At 45.6% G+C, this 14,390-nt stretch overlaps 1 protein-coding gene across 1 annotated transcript in view; it reads right to left on the bottom strand.

The window, feature by feature from the left end:
- The window catches only part of LOC126577381 (uncharacterized), a 78,560-nt gene extending 76,455 nt beyond the window's left edge, over window positions 1-2,105 (bottom strand). The window contains exon 1 of the mRNA XM_050238955.1: window positions 1,570-2,105. The gene's annotated coding sequence lies outside the window, so the exon portion shown is untranslated. The remainder of the gene's footprint in view (window positions 1-1,569) is intronic.
- Between the last annotated feature and the right edge of the window lie 12,285 nt (window positions 2,106-14,390).

Here is a 14,390-nt window from a genome sequence, read left to right as displayed (position 1 = left end):
GCAAGTTGTTCCCAGTTTAATACAAATTTGTTATGCTACCCAATGATAATCAATGCCTCTTCACTGAAAGCTTTCACAATTGATTAATTACTTTAATCATTTCGAACGCCTAGCCCAGCTATCGTTCACATCCTCTGGCGCCATTAGGGGCCTGCTGCTATCGACAGCAGCTTTTCGAGTGGTCACTTCCTGCTGGCCCTGAACTCTGAACTGAATGATCGAGTCTACGGGCCGAACACACCCATCGGAAACATCCTTCTCTCCGTTTCCACAATACAGGAAGACGTGTACCTCAAGAACTCCCGCCTCGAAACCACACGTCTTCTACATACATCCACACCCCCGGTATACGCCCATATATTTATTTCCACATCAACCACCACCAAGCCATCAATCGCCATCATTATCGAGCGATTATCTGCGGTCGAAGAGCGAGAACCGAAAATGGCTTCCTCACTTCCTGCAGCCCTCCTGCTCCTGCTGCTCCTCCTTCGCTAATCGTCGTTCCTCGTCATGCAGCCAGCATCGCGAATGGAACCATCGTTCAAAGGGTCAGATTTCTGTTGTCCAGTACCAGCACCAGCAGAAGCAGAAGCAGCAGTAGCAGAGATATCCAGAGGGCACCTATTGCGCCGTACGCGTTAATTCGATTAGAGGTGTCCGGTATCAATCCACGACTTTTGCTGTACGCTCGTCCTCCACACGGCCACGTCGATTGTCGATGCACCAAAAATGCATCAGCCCAGTTGTGTGGTGTGCCAGCCTGCCGGTTGTGATTGCCATCAGCACAAATCCGAGTCCATATGATGGTAGCCGGCATCATGCAGCGCCACATGCACGACGCGCGAACGTGCTGGGAAGGGAAAAGCTAATCAAATTTTCTTCTGCTGCAGTGCACCACCACTGGCGACGACGCCATCATCAACATCATCATCTGAGTCTGATGATGATTAGAAGTACGTCTTGTTCCGCGGGGGTCGTCTTGCTACGTGGTTAATTAAATTGAATTCCCCGTTCCCACAGGGTGGCCACAATGCAACTATTCGAGGTCACGTCACGTCAGTTCCCGTCCAGGAATATCCCCCCCCCCCATCATGCACCGTTTTATGCTGATCCAGAGTTCCACAACTAGAACATGATTTAGGTCGTATCCTCGAATGATAACCGGGAGTGGGGAGAAGTTTGTTTGAATTGCAAACAATGTGTCCCCGGAAAGCTTACGGACACAACTGGAGTGTTCGTCATTAAAGTGAAAATGCGATCAACATTTTCACACCTTTTGTTCCAAAACAAGAGCTCCCTATTGTTCCGTTCCCCAACACAACACAATGCTCCAGAGCGTGAAAACTCTGCTCTGCTCATAAAAAAAGCTGCACTGGCCAGACCAGTTAGGGTGCGCTGAAATGATTTAATGCCTCACAGGTTTATGCTTTTCGCTCGCTCATTATCGCGGTGTGTTCCACACACATTAAAAAACGACAGTGTCGGGTGTCTTTGAAGGTCTGGAATACAAACGAAAGAGCTCCATCGGATGCTTCAAATACTGGCGCTGACGATGATCGTCGTTACCTTTCGCGCTATACAACACAACAACAACCGAGCACCGGGCGACGGTTGCCAGATGATTCGATTAGCACTCCGATCACTTGCTGCTGCTGCTTTTCGCTTCTCGCTCGATGATGCTAAATGATGCTACCAGCTTTCAGCACTGACTGGCTAACTGGCTGGGACTCACGGAATCGTATTCGGAGGCACACTTTTTTTTATCAGATCACTCCGATCACCGATCAACTTTGATGTCTCCAAAAGGACACTCACACGATCACGGGGACACTGTTTATACAGCAGCCCAAATTCGCAGAGCAAGGCACATGTGTGGGGTGGCACCGGTTTTTTGCACAATTTTTTTTGTTTTCACAAAACCAAACACCCGGAGCCGGAGGACTCGGCCCAGCTATCTGTGCACAGGCGACCTTCTTCTTTTCTGCCGGCACCACCGGGAGCAGCAAGAGGATATATCGCGTTTCACGTTTTTCGCTTCACGGTGTTTTTCTCCACCGACCGACGACGAGTTGGCCCTGCACGCACCAGCCGACTTTTGCCGTGTTTCGATGACCACTGCCGGTTGCGCGCGTGTATGCTACGCTGCCGGGTGATCGCTAGAGCTCGCGGGATTGCACCACTTTTGTTTGGAGAGTGTTGAGAGCGAACTAGCGAGAATGAATAAAAATTCAAGCACAACTCTCTCGCAAACGTCGTCGGTTTGTTGGCGGTAAATCTATTTAGCTACTGCATTTGTTTGTTTTCTTTTCGATGCAGTTATTTTCTTACATGCTGTTTGCAGTTTTCTTAACATTTGTAAATTTACAATTTGAATGGAATTAACAGGCTTATCAAACCATACAAATGTTCGAGAGAGAGAATTTGAGAGAGCACGTGTTCATTTTGGAACTGCTCGAATGTTACCGACGTCGAGCACTTCATTGCGGCAACCGGTACGTGGTAAAAACATATGTAGGGAAACATCGATGAAGGGGTGGTCCATCATTTTCCCCCAAAAACTATTCCTTTCAAGACCATTTTGTGAAAGTTTCACATCAATCCAGCAGGAAATTGATACATGATATAGATTTTTTTTAAATCACCTTTCATACATGGCTCAATGCAGCTCGATGCTATGAAGCGTGATTTCCAGAACCTACGTTTTCCAAAATTGGTGCCTTATGGAGCATAAAAACTTTAGAACACTTTCATATTTGTACTATTTTCTGAAGCAAGCAGTACCAGAATATAAAAAAGAAGTATTTTAGACAAGAGAAGTTATTAACATATTTTAAGGAATATCCTGGTAGTCCTTTAGGTTTTACAATAACAAGTTCTTGAAAAGTGATCAGAAACATTTTTCAAAGATCTAAGAGTAGTTTACTCAAAACAAAAGAAAGTCCGTAAAAATTAATTATGTCAATCAGGGACATCCGAAATGTTGTGAAATTGCCGTCGAATATCACTGCAATTGCGTAAATGGCGAATGAAAATCAGTTCCGTTCTGAATCTCTCAGTTTACCAGGTATATTCACTGATTTCCTCCTCCATACCACCTTTAGTTACAAGCATACAAGGGTGCAGATTAAAGGATTCAATCAAGGCAGATCAAACACCGATGCTGCATATGCGACGCATAGAAAACAACATTCCATACAACATCAAATAACATAAGGGAGGAGACTAGAGGCAATCGGATGGCCGCGGCACAGTGTTGATTTGAGGAAATAAATTAACGGAGAAACAAAAAGTACCCAACAAAGGGCATCGTGTTTATCATATGTTTTAAATTATGCAACACTTCATGATTGTATCCATCGTCCAAAAGAAGTATACTTTCTGCTCAAATACTTTAGCTTTACTGTACTTAGAAAGCATATTTCAGTTTCACAAGGCGCAATTTTTGACATTCTTTCATTCACAGCAAATCTACTAATGATTTACATTAACATTAAATGCTCTTTTAAAAAGTGTCTCGTTCATTATCCAATCTTATCATCACCTTTCATCATGTTATCATCAACTGAACTGTTCAGTTTGATAAAACTACATGAAAATGCAAATAAAATACAACATTATATAGAAGAAAACAATATCTGTTGAATATCATTCCCAGGTACATCTGGGAAACGGAAATCGCAACAACAATCACAAAGAGATGAACAATCAACCTTTTGCACACACAAAACTCCTTGAACCGATGAAGCTCTTTGTACTTCTCCTTCCCAGTCTTTACACTGAATAAAGAAGAATCTAAATTTACGAAAAAGGACACCTTAGTTTGAACCCGCAAATTTCCATGAACGGACACATCTTGGTCTAGGAAAAACCTCCAACTAAATCAGAATACACCGGCATACAATCGGAAAGTCACTTGCCGCAGTGCACTCTTGTTCTTCGCTGCACTCCGAAAACAAGAAAAAACCTTGGCCAAGGCTGAGCACGTATTATAAGCATTCTCTCAGACACGTCCCTTTGGCCAGTCGTTCCGGGACGATCGCAAATCGCAATCTGGGATTCACCCGCCCCAAACGACGAAGACGGGCGGGTGCACGCTGTCAAAACAGGAAAAAACCGTAACATCAACTTCGAATCTCGTTCGCCCTCTATCACCACCAGCACCACGCCCCCCAGTGAATCTGCATCTCATCTGATGCCGAGCTCGTCGGCCGAAGGCGACCATAAAAATAGAGTAGCGCGTAAGTGCAGCAGTAGCGCTAGGTCAATGCACATTTCTGCACACAACAACTACGGCGGCGATCGCCATGGCGTGCACGATGCACTCTATGCACGGCTGCATGTCATGTGCGTTGCTGCAGCAGCGCAAGATGATGAGGACTCGCTCTCTCTCTCTCTCTTCTTGGTCGAACAGATCTTCTACACGCTACCGGGTGTCGGGTGAGTTTAGATGACTCATCCGACTGCCCTTAAATCTGCTGCTCTTCTAACGGGATGCTCGAGAAAGGTGGAGTGGCAGAGGTCAGCTGCAGCAGAAGCAGCACACGACACACCAGCACAGCACTCAACGGCTCAAAAGCATACGTAATTGTATTAGGAGGTGCTGAGTAATGTTTGCTGCAGCCAGCAAGCCAGCAAGCCAGTCAAATGACAAACTTGAATTGCGGAAGCAAATGGCACGCTCCTTCTCTCTCCTAGAAGAAATGCTCTTTCCGCCATTACTCCATTACCACTTCCAGCCAGTATCCATGAGTGCATCATGTTTAACCTGGCGTCTAACATGTGTTTTGTGTGCGAAACCACACCAAACCAACACACGGGGCGTGCGGCTTATCATGCGGTATCTCCCTCCCCCCTTCGGGGTCTGTAATTTCATCCGATCGACCGCAAAACCGGCAAACCACTAAACGGATTGCACTTAGGTTCTCGGTGGTGGAGTGGATTGGTGGCTAACCACCAACGATATGTTGTTGTTTGTAAGCTATAGCCCCTTCCTTTGACGTGCATCATTCATACATCAAGCGTGATATGTTTTAGTTACGGTGGATGAAAGGTGAAGCGGAATGTTTATTTACGGTGTGATAAGAACTTACGAACTGCATGATCCATTTCAGTGAACAATAGGTTACTGGTGGTGTGCATAAGTACTAAACATTAGTGTAAAAGTGCCCCAATTTAATATTAAACACCTTTAAAAACATTCTTTACAGCTTTAATGGCGAATGAGGGTGTGTTAGCTTGTTCTAATATCACCACAGTGTGTTCTTGGGATCATAACGATCTTTAATTCATCAATGTAGTAAAAAAAATCATGATTCTTATGGAATGTTGAGTAAATGATTTCCAGGTTGAATATAAAGCAAACAGAAAAGAATCTATTAACAGTAAACTTTTATTAAAAACCAAGAATTATAGAAATACTTCTGCTTAGCACTTGTTGAAAGAAACAATTACAAGGCAGTAAAACAAACTTGCATTACAATGGCTACGACATAACATAACGTCAATAGCATCTTCAAAATCATCCAAAACACCAAGAGGATTGATCATAAACACGCCATTTTCAATTGTTTCGTGACAAAGAAGTCCTGCCTGAACAACCGTTCCCTAACTGACGCCTTACCATAACATTGCTGATAGGGGAGTGTATGAATCTCCCACCAAAACTCGAACCAAGGGTCAGCATTGCATCCATCACCTATACTTCCTGTGCAATCCAATTGCATCAATCCCCTTTTATCGCATCCTAATGCGAGGGGCGAATCCGTGGTACCATATTGCAAACTCGCCCGAGCCCTACGAAGAAGTGAAACACTCCGATCCGATCACCGAACTGACGACGATCCTGTGTTTGTCATCGAATTAACCGCCGTCAGCCGGAATGCAATAAAAACTGTTAATGTCCCCGGAGGTTACGAACCACATGATGAGACACCCCTGACCTAAGCTAACACGCCATCGTCCTGGTCCGTCTCGAGCAATTAAAAGAAATTGCCAAGCAAGACGGAAAATCGAAATAAATCTCCATCCTCACCATCGACGCGGACGGAGCGAAGCGGAACACGGTGAGCTTTAAAGCAAGTAAATTGATTCATAAATTTGCTGATTTAACATTTACGGGCAACGGCGTCAGCCGCTAGACGCTATAGCACTAATAGATCGTTAATCGAAAATCGCCTTCCAGAAGCCACAAACACTACAAAGTATAGATTCCTTTTGCCCCCGCCCGGGGTTAGCGTCACAACAACAACCGGCAAATCACGTAATAAAATTACTGTCACTGCCTTCCGTTGTACGCGCTCTGGTGCTGCGCTGTAATAAACGTTTCATATTTCTTCCAACCCAAAAGGAACGAACTCCGTGTTGCAACAAGCATAAGGATTCCCTAGCCCTTCCCAAGAAATCCTTCCCCCGATGCTGTGTTGGTCAAGCGCCATGTTCTGACGCTTGACACTTTGGTCGTCGAAAGAGAGAGAGAAGAAAATGTAAGCTGCTTTTATGTAACACGATAAATCGATAGACTCCGCACCTCTAGCTGGAAATCGAATCGAGCCTTGACTTGTTTAAGCTTCCGGCAAACAAGGGTCCGCTGTAACAGGGATGCCGTTCCTTGGTGTCAACAACCCCCGCGAAGGAAGAGTCTCCGTCAAAGAATAGGGGAATGGGATGGTTTAAAGATATTAGATTCTCTTCTTCTCTCTTTGCGGCACACAAAGCGCAACAACCACACCAAACGCTTAAAATGAAATTGAATCCCCTTTGGCCAGCTGTTAAACGGTACATTGTAGTCAAACATTGAGTCACTAATGACTCATGCGGGGGTCATGATGCCATGATTTGAAAGAGTATTAAAGTGTAGTGCGACTTACCTTGGACTGTTGGAAACTAAAACTTATCAGTTCCGAGTACTGCGTACTGCTCGGGCGAAACTCTAAAAAGGAAAGAAAGGAAAAGAAAGAATAGATTACAAAAACGAATCAATTACACAACATAATCGAAGGCGGATAACAAAGAGCATCCGTTAACAACAACAAAAAAAGACAGATCGTCGATTCATGTAATCCTGATAAACATCGGCAGAAACTCGCGAAGCAAATGCCTTCGATTGACCAGCAATAATGAACGATAACGTTAGGCAATCGACAAGACAAGAGACAGAGAAGCTGAAGGCAGCATGGGTTCATCCCCGGCCTGATAACGCATCATCATGTCAGGCATCATTCGTAACGTCATTATCTTGTCTGGTTAGCGTGGCGACAGGATGTCCTTCCGGCCATCCGAGCGTCCGAGTCATTGGCTGACCTGGCCTCTGGAGCCCTCTTTCACGCTATTTCGTGTCGCAAATCACATTTGCCGGCAACAATGGGCAGCCAAGCATAGCGTACACGAGGCATTTCGATTGGAGATTCCTCTGGCTAATGTGGCCGACCATCATGTGGCGACATTACGCGAAACAGAGACGATCGATCGATCGATAGGACGGTTGAAACGGGTACGGGACGGTCTGTCCGCCATTCAGCAATTGCTGAACCATAAAAAATGTTACAAAGGATGCAAAAGAATGGATGAAATGTGGTGACTAGCATATAAAATGTGGTTTTATCGTTCGAAGAACAATTATCATGTGTCCAATTAATTACCAACTAAAAGGCAGACGATAAAATGTGCTTATTGTAGGAAAAGTAAATGTTACATAAGCAATAGATTACAAATTACTTTAGATGTTTAATCCCAAATCAAACATATAAAAAGAAGAAAGGGTGGAGGTGCAATCTGAATAAAAATTTAAAAGATCAAATGGAAATTTTAGAAATTATAAAAGGATTATAAGAGAAATGGAGATGAAAACAAATTACAATTAGCAAACACAATAAAATGACATGAAATTTTATACAAAAAAAAATAGTCAAGTGCAAAAATAAACAAAAAAGAATCAATTACACGCATGAGATGTTTATCAAAAACATAACAAAAGTGTAAAGCTATCACCTGAAACATAAAATTTTATTAAAATAAAAATTAGCCGAATAAAAACGAACATAAACATGGTTCATATAAACCGTTTCAAACTTTCAACCATTCAAAATTTCATTCTTACAACAGATCAACACTACAACAACCTTTTTGCGTAAACGATCGCTACCACCATGATCGAAAGATTTCTGCTCGCTGTCAATCAATAGAACAGCTAACTGAAACGCATCTCTTCTGCATCCACTTCGTACAAGCCCGTTCCTCCTTCGTATAGATGTCGTACGCAGCCCTTTGGTAGCGATGTACCGAGGAAAGGTGTCAGTTTATTTGCTTCCGCGCTTTGCGCCACGACATCATACCACGCGAAGGCGGGACACTGGAACACGCAGCCTGGTACCGTATTTCCGTTTTGACCAATATTTGCCCGTTCGCCAAACGCCTTTCACACATTCGACGTGCGAATGCATAAATTGTCCAGGGCACCGTGTGCCAACGATCATCGTCAGACGCCACCAGACGCCGCCATACAAACCGACGAAGAACGAAGAACGTTGATTCATCGTTTACGGAAGCTCGGTTCTCGGGGATTACTTTTAAGCAACAGTGTACAGTGGCCGTGGCCAGCAGCTAGTTTAGCGGATTGTACACATAATATACGGACCCTCAACGATCGATATAATCCACGATCCTTCGTTTAACTGAAACTCAAACACTAATCGAGAAAGAGAGTGACATGTACAAATTGCTTTTACGGCTTTCTCCCATTCGCGCGTCTAGACCCGACAGCCAACTGGCCCCAAAACAAACCCACAGGCCGACCCCCCAAACGGACGATTAATCGAACCCAGACCTATCCCAACGCGACCCCCTTTTCATCCGCCATACTAAGTCAAATCACATAAAACGCATACAAAGCATGGAATTTGCTCGGCGTCGCGCAGACCATAATCCGATGAAAAGTTCGCAGACACGCCACTCGCTTACCAGACTCTCCTAAAATGTCCAAAAACGTCACCGAAGCGCCGTGTTCACACGCACCCACGCTAAACGGCTAACGGCAACGCCCGCGCGCGTGCGATTCCGAAGCGTCTGGCGTGATTTGTCGGTGTTGGGGCTGGGGCCGGGGGTGAAGGCGAGTTTGTGGCCCCATAAAGCATCAGCCGGTCAACAGAGCGGTCTAGTAGTACGCTCGTCTGGCCACCATCGAGTTTTATAGTTTCCTGTGCTAATCTTATCGCTGACCGCGACTTCTTAACCATAATTAATAATCTAGCCGGCCGGCAGTCTGTGGTTGATGATCATAGTAGACACACTAGAGGTGTTGGAACGGTGGTGACCACCAGCGGACGTATCCAACGCACCACTTTTGGCGCGCTATTGGCAACGTTTACAACAAAAATTAAATATGCAAAGTAGTGCTCGGCGTGGGTGTTTGAGAGGTAGAAAGGAAGAAGAAAGCAAATCCGTCAGTCCCATGCGCTCTAACCGGGGCGCAACAATGTAAAGTCAATGGCCCTGTTTAAGCAAGGAAGTGGTACAGGAAGGTGCGTAGTCATAGGAAGGGGTGGTGCTTAGCGCAAACCGCCAAAGAATGAGCGAACGGGTGGAGTTTGTCTCTAAGCTCTATGTGGAATGACAAATTGGATTCACTGCCCAATGTTTAACTGTTCATTGCGGCCCAGTACCTTTAAGATGCAAAAATCGTAAAATCATGGTGTTAGGCTAGGGCGAAAGGTTTAGAAAATAGTTTCTTTGTTGGCCTAATTTCTTGAAGAGCACGCTTTTTAGGACTAGAGCCTTTATAAACGGTTAGTATTGTGTTCTTTTGATAACGGTCTGAACCATAAGTCACTAGCCAAGCAGGCTGATATGCTTTTGGGGCTAGGTTTCTAACAAAGTAAACTGAGATCGATGGTTCTCTTGGACAGAAAGTAGAGCAAAGTAAGCTAGAATATTGAACAATCATATTGCGCTTGAGTATTTCGGTTCCCGATCCCGGTTGACAAGACTTGACAAAGCATGTCACAATCATGTAATTATGCAATTGAAATCCTGCTCGATGTACGATAGGTAGCTCAACGATATCATCTCCATTATCCAATCATCGTCCAGGGGTTGATGGCGATAGTGTAGCTGTCGTCATCAACGCAGCCTTAGCAAGCGCCAGCCTACTCCAGGAAAAGAAAGCGCTCATACTCTCGCTTATTGCCACACCTTCAAGGGTAAAACAAAAGGTAAAACACTATCGCGAATGTCTTCCGGGCTGATATGCGAATCGCTGGATAACGCATTTGGCTCCATGGATGATTGCTCTGCTCCTTGGAAAGCCACGCAACGCAAACTGAGCATTGTTTTTTGCAGTATCAAAAGCTATCGCAGTAACCGATAACAGCAAGAGTGCATCTAGATGGCATCTTCTACACAAACGGACGCCGTAGAATGCCGTTTTCACCTTCCATTCATTCGTCAACTCGGCAGTATCTCATTGATGCTTTACAGCCCGCTTTTGCTATCAATTGTTATCGGTGAGATTTGGGGACGGAGGTGCGAAATCCCCGTTATCCCCGTCACATAAATCACATCAACATTGCCAGCGATATCGAGCGCGATTAGATTTCCTTCCTGCCGCGTTTCGAAGCGGAAGCTGGGCAAACGAGCGGTACCGGTTGAAAAGGGGGCGAGGAAACTAAAATAAACAGTAAATTGATTAAATCACGGGTTTGGCCGTGCGTGAATCCTCCACACCCTTACCTTACACACTGTCGGGCGGCTCGGCTGGTCCCGTTGCTCGCTGATCTGGTGCGCTGTCCGGGAGATGCTGTGGTGGTTGCTGTTATCGGATATCTTCACCGCCAAACTCTGTGGCCACTGTCACTGATAATTTCGGATTTGTGGGGCACGGCGGCCGTGAAAACACCCTGAAACTCCTCTTTCACGTCGTGCGTCGCGCTGCGCGGAACCGAAAGCAAACAAAATTTGGTTTGTCGCCAGCATCATGCAGTACCTGGCAATATCATGCAGAGGAACATCCTGCAGAAGTTTGGAATATCCCACAGTATTCGAGTTGAATGTCCATTTAAGCACCTTAATATTTTTTACAAGATTTCAGAGGATTTCCCTTGAAAACGCGATTGTTGCTCATTTTTTACAGGTGCCCCGCGACCACTCCCGCGCTGGAACTGTGGCCGGGAAAGTCGGAAAACTCAACGGCATAGTGAGCTGAGAAGTTAATTTTCTCACTTTTGCCACAGGGTGCACCAGCTATTTTATACGGCGCGGCATGAAAACACAGTTTTTCACAGCGCATCGAATTTATGGAAACTCCTTGCAATGATCGTATGCTCTTTTTTTAAATCATACTGAAAGTTCTTATTTTTAATCTTGGATTTTTTATTACTTATTAGGACTTTATCAGAATTGTCCACTACACAGCAAAGCCTACAAAAGGCAGAACAACCAGAACGTTAGCAGGTTCGCTACCATACTGATAAGCAGATCAGAAGAACAAACCCTTGATGGGAATAGATAACTAACTTATATTGATAACGAATTGATTCTTTACAAATAAAATACAAACGAACATAAGCCTACAGGCCTTTTGAGACGAGTTCTCGAACCCAGAACGACCCACTGTCTCGCATTTTGTCAGTCCATAGGCAAATTCCGATCAATCCGCAGTTACACGCAAAATAAGACTGCCATAAGAAAGAGATGATCTTCATATAATGTCTTCCAAGGACCTTAAGGTGCGCACAGCTGAGGGTATCGATATTGATACCGAATGAATCATTTTCCTCTCTTGTCGCTTGAGTCAACTAATAGCTATGACCGACCACTGGCTATTAGGTTGAAAAGGTTACTCAAATTAAACGCACAACAATAAATTTACCTCCGAGAGTACAATACGCTTACCGCGGGGGATGCCCAACGCAGCTCATAAACCCTCAGCTGCCGCTACCCCAATGCGTCAATCATGTGTGCCATCATGATTCACACGAGTCCCCGGGACCAGGTGATACGTTAAATCACACGTAATTTGATGCGCAATTGACGCAATACACCTCGACGTCGACGACAAAACACCCTTCGCATTATCTTACCCGGCGACCCGGAGACGTCGATCCACACCGCCGGGTTCTCGCAGTAGTTGCGTCACTGGAAATGGGAAGGAATTTCAATCCACCCTCGCACGGATCGCATCGCGTAAAGACGCCAATCGGAGACGTTTGATAAAACGACGATTTGCTTCCACCCGGAAAGGGCACATGTCTTCCCGTTTGTCGGCCATCTTGTCTCATTATTATCCATTCAACACCCGAACCAGCACAATCCACAATCCTCGAATTGTTATTAGGGGCAGGCGCACTCAAATGAACTCAAATGCCTGCCTCCACGGTACCATTATCTGTTGTTTGTCCTGGAGGTGATTAAATTAGCATACGACGACGACGACGACGACGACACGTTTATAACCTTGGAAAATGTGCATCAAACCACGGGAATATGTTTGAAACTTGTTCACCCCCTATCGTTCCCGGCGGTTTTGGCCACTGTATTACCACGAGTAAAACAAATCCGGTTCCGTTGTTCCGGGCCACAGATAGGGGGAATCCATAATATCTATAAAATCAGAGTCCCCGGGGAGTTCAACTTCAACGACAGAGGAGACGCATCATCATCATGCGCGATAGGGTGGCGGCGGTATGTTAAGTGTTTCCCGTCAACCCAATCTTCGAGGGATATCCGAGGTCCGCACGCCGCCACGGCCGACAGCTACTTGTGTATACTTCCCCCTTCCGGACCAACAGAACATCCCGGCAAGGATATTTGTGTTGGAATAGCCCACCAAATCGGCACCCCGCGCTAGTGGTAGCTGTGCTGCCGTTGTGTGAGAACCAGAACCTTCGAGGGGCATTGCGAGGGGACACTTATGAGCCGCGAGTAAGTGCGCCTGTGTCTGTGTAGGGGTGTCTCTTCACGGCGTGTTTATCCGGGACTACATGGCGGCAAAAAGGTGGAAAGGAGTTGACTTCCGCAAACAACAACTTCCCGAGAGGCCGGGGGTACATTACAATGATGATTACTTCATCTACTTTTGCGTGGTCTACTCGCACAAATACAGGAAAAAAGGAGCAATAAAATAGACACACCACATCGACGTAGCGTAGCTGTGGTGGTGGTGGTGGTTGAGACACACGGCAATGGCCACCTTTTATCGCGATCTGCTTCACCATTAACGCACGCAAGTAATCCAATTGAACCACCACCTCTCCCCTCTAGTAGGCCAGCTATATGGCCTGCTGCTTGTTGCTAACGCACAGGCATAAACATAAACGAGGGGTGTGTATACAGGGCTCTCCCTGCACTGCTAGTGATTCACCAGAAATTAATCATCGAATTTTAACCATGCCCTGTCCCTCCCTCTAACCCTGACCTCCTTTCATTCCTTATCTCGCGGGATCCAAAGCGCATAAGTTCGTTCATGAGGCGCGCCAGTGGGGTAGAACAGCAGTCAGTGTAAGCGTCACTTGTTTGTCACTACCACCGTGCTAATGTTTACGAGTGTGTATGGGGCACATACAGAGTGGTAAATCAAACATTTGCGTTTGTCACGCGACTTCGTGCGACGGCGAGGCCTTGGAGATCGCGCTCGAGTTCGCGCGCGTCAATGCGTTCGATGCGCTGACATACTTCCCAATACGTGTGAGGAGGGGGACGAGGGGCAGATGACCTCCATGGCTCTTCTTCTTCTTCGTTCATCGATGGCAGTCCGCCTGGTTCGCCACGGCAGCGGATTGGTGAACCCGGATGGTTGGCATTTCCCGTCCACTCCGCTGTATGACTTATTCGATTCACAGTAAATCGTAGTAGGCCGTGTGCTATTTATGGTGCCTGCCGCATTTGTAGAACTCAATAGGAATAGAATGGGGGGAAACCATGTTTTACTAGGGCTTTCCAGTGCAATCAGCCATTAAATTGAGCATGTGGTTGGTTTGGTCCACCACCACCACCACCACCACCAGCATTGGCCTTGAGGGTTGCTGTTGCTTAATTTTGATAACTGATCTTGAAGCTCTTATCATCTGCGTCAGTGACACACATACAGGGGAATTGTATCCGATAGTAGACCATCTGCGTGTGATCTCTTAACACTTTTAAGTTGGATATCATAACAGCAAAGGAAGACATTAAACAAAGACAAGACAGTTTAATGGCTTCAGCGAGTACTCGATAGCCTTCGGTTTGGCCTCATGTAATAAGAAACACCAAGCAGGTGACCTCATCTCGTGTGATAATTAAATTCGACGACCTTTCCGAGCCGAGCTGAATGGCTCCAAAAGCGAAGGCATTTTTTAATTTATAAAACCCATACTAAGTGCAACGACTTAACGTTGGAACCAAGGTGCACGGAAACG

The sequence above is a fragment of the Anopheles aquasalis genome, chromosome 3 (genome assembly GCF_943734665.1).
Source record: "Anopheles aquasalis chromosome 3, idAnoAquaMG_Q_19, whole genome shotgun sequence".
In the NCBI taxonomy this organism is placed as follows: Eukaryota; Metazoa; Arthropoda; class Insecta; order Diptera; family Culicidae; genus Anopheles; species Anopheles aquasalis.
The sequence above is the reverse complement of the archived record's forward strand: the minus strand, read 5'-3'. Positions and strand labels throughout refer to the sequence as shown.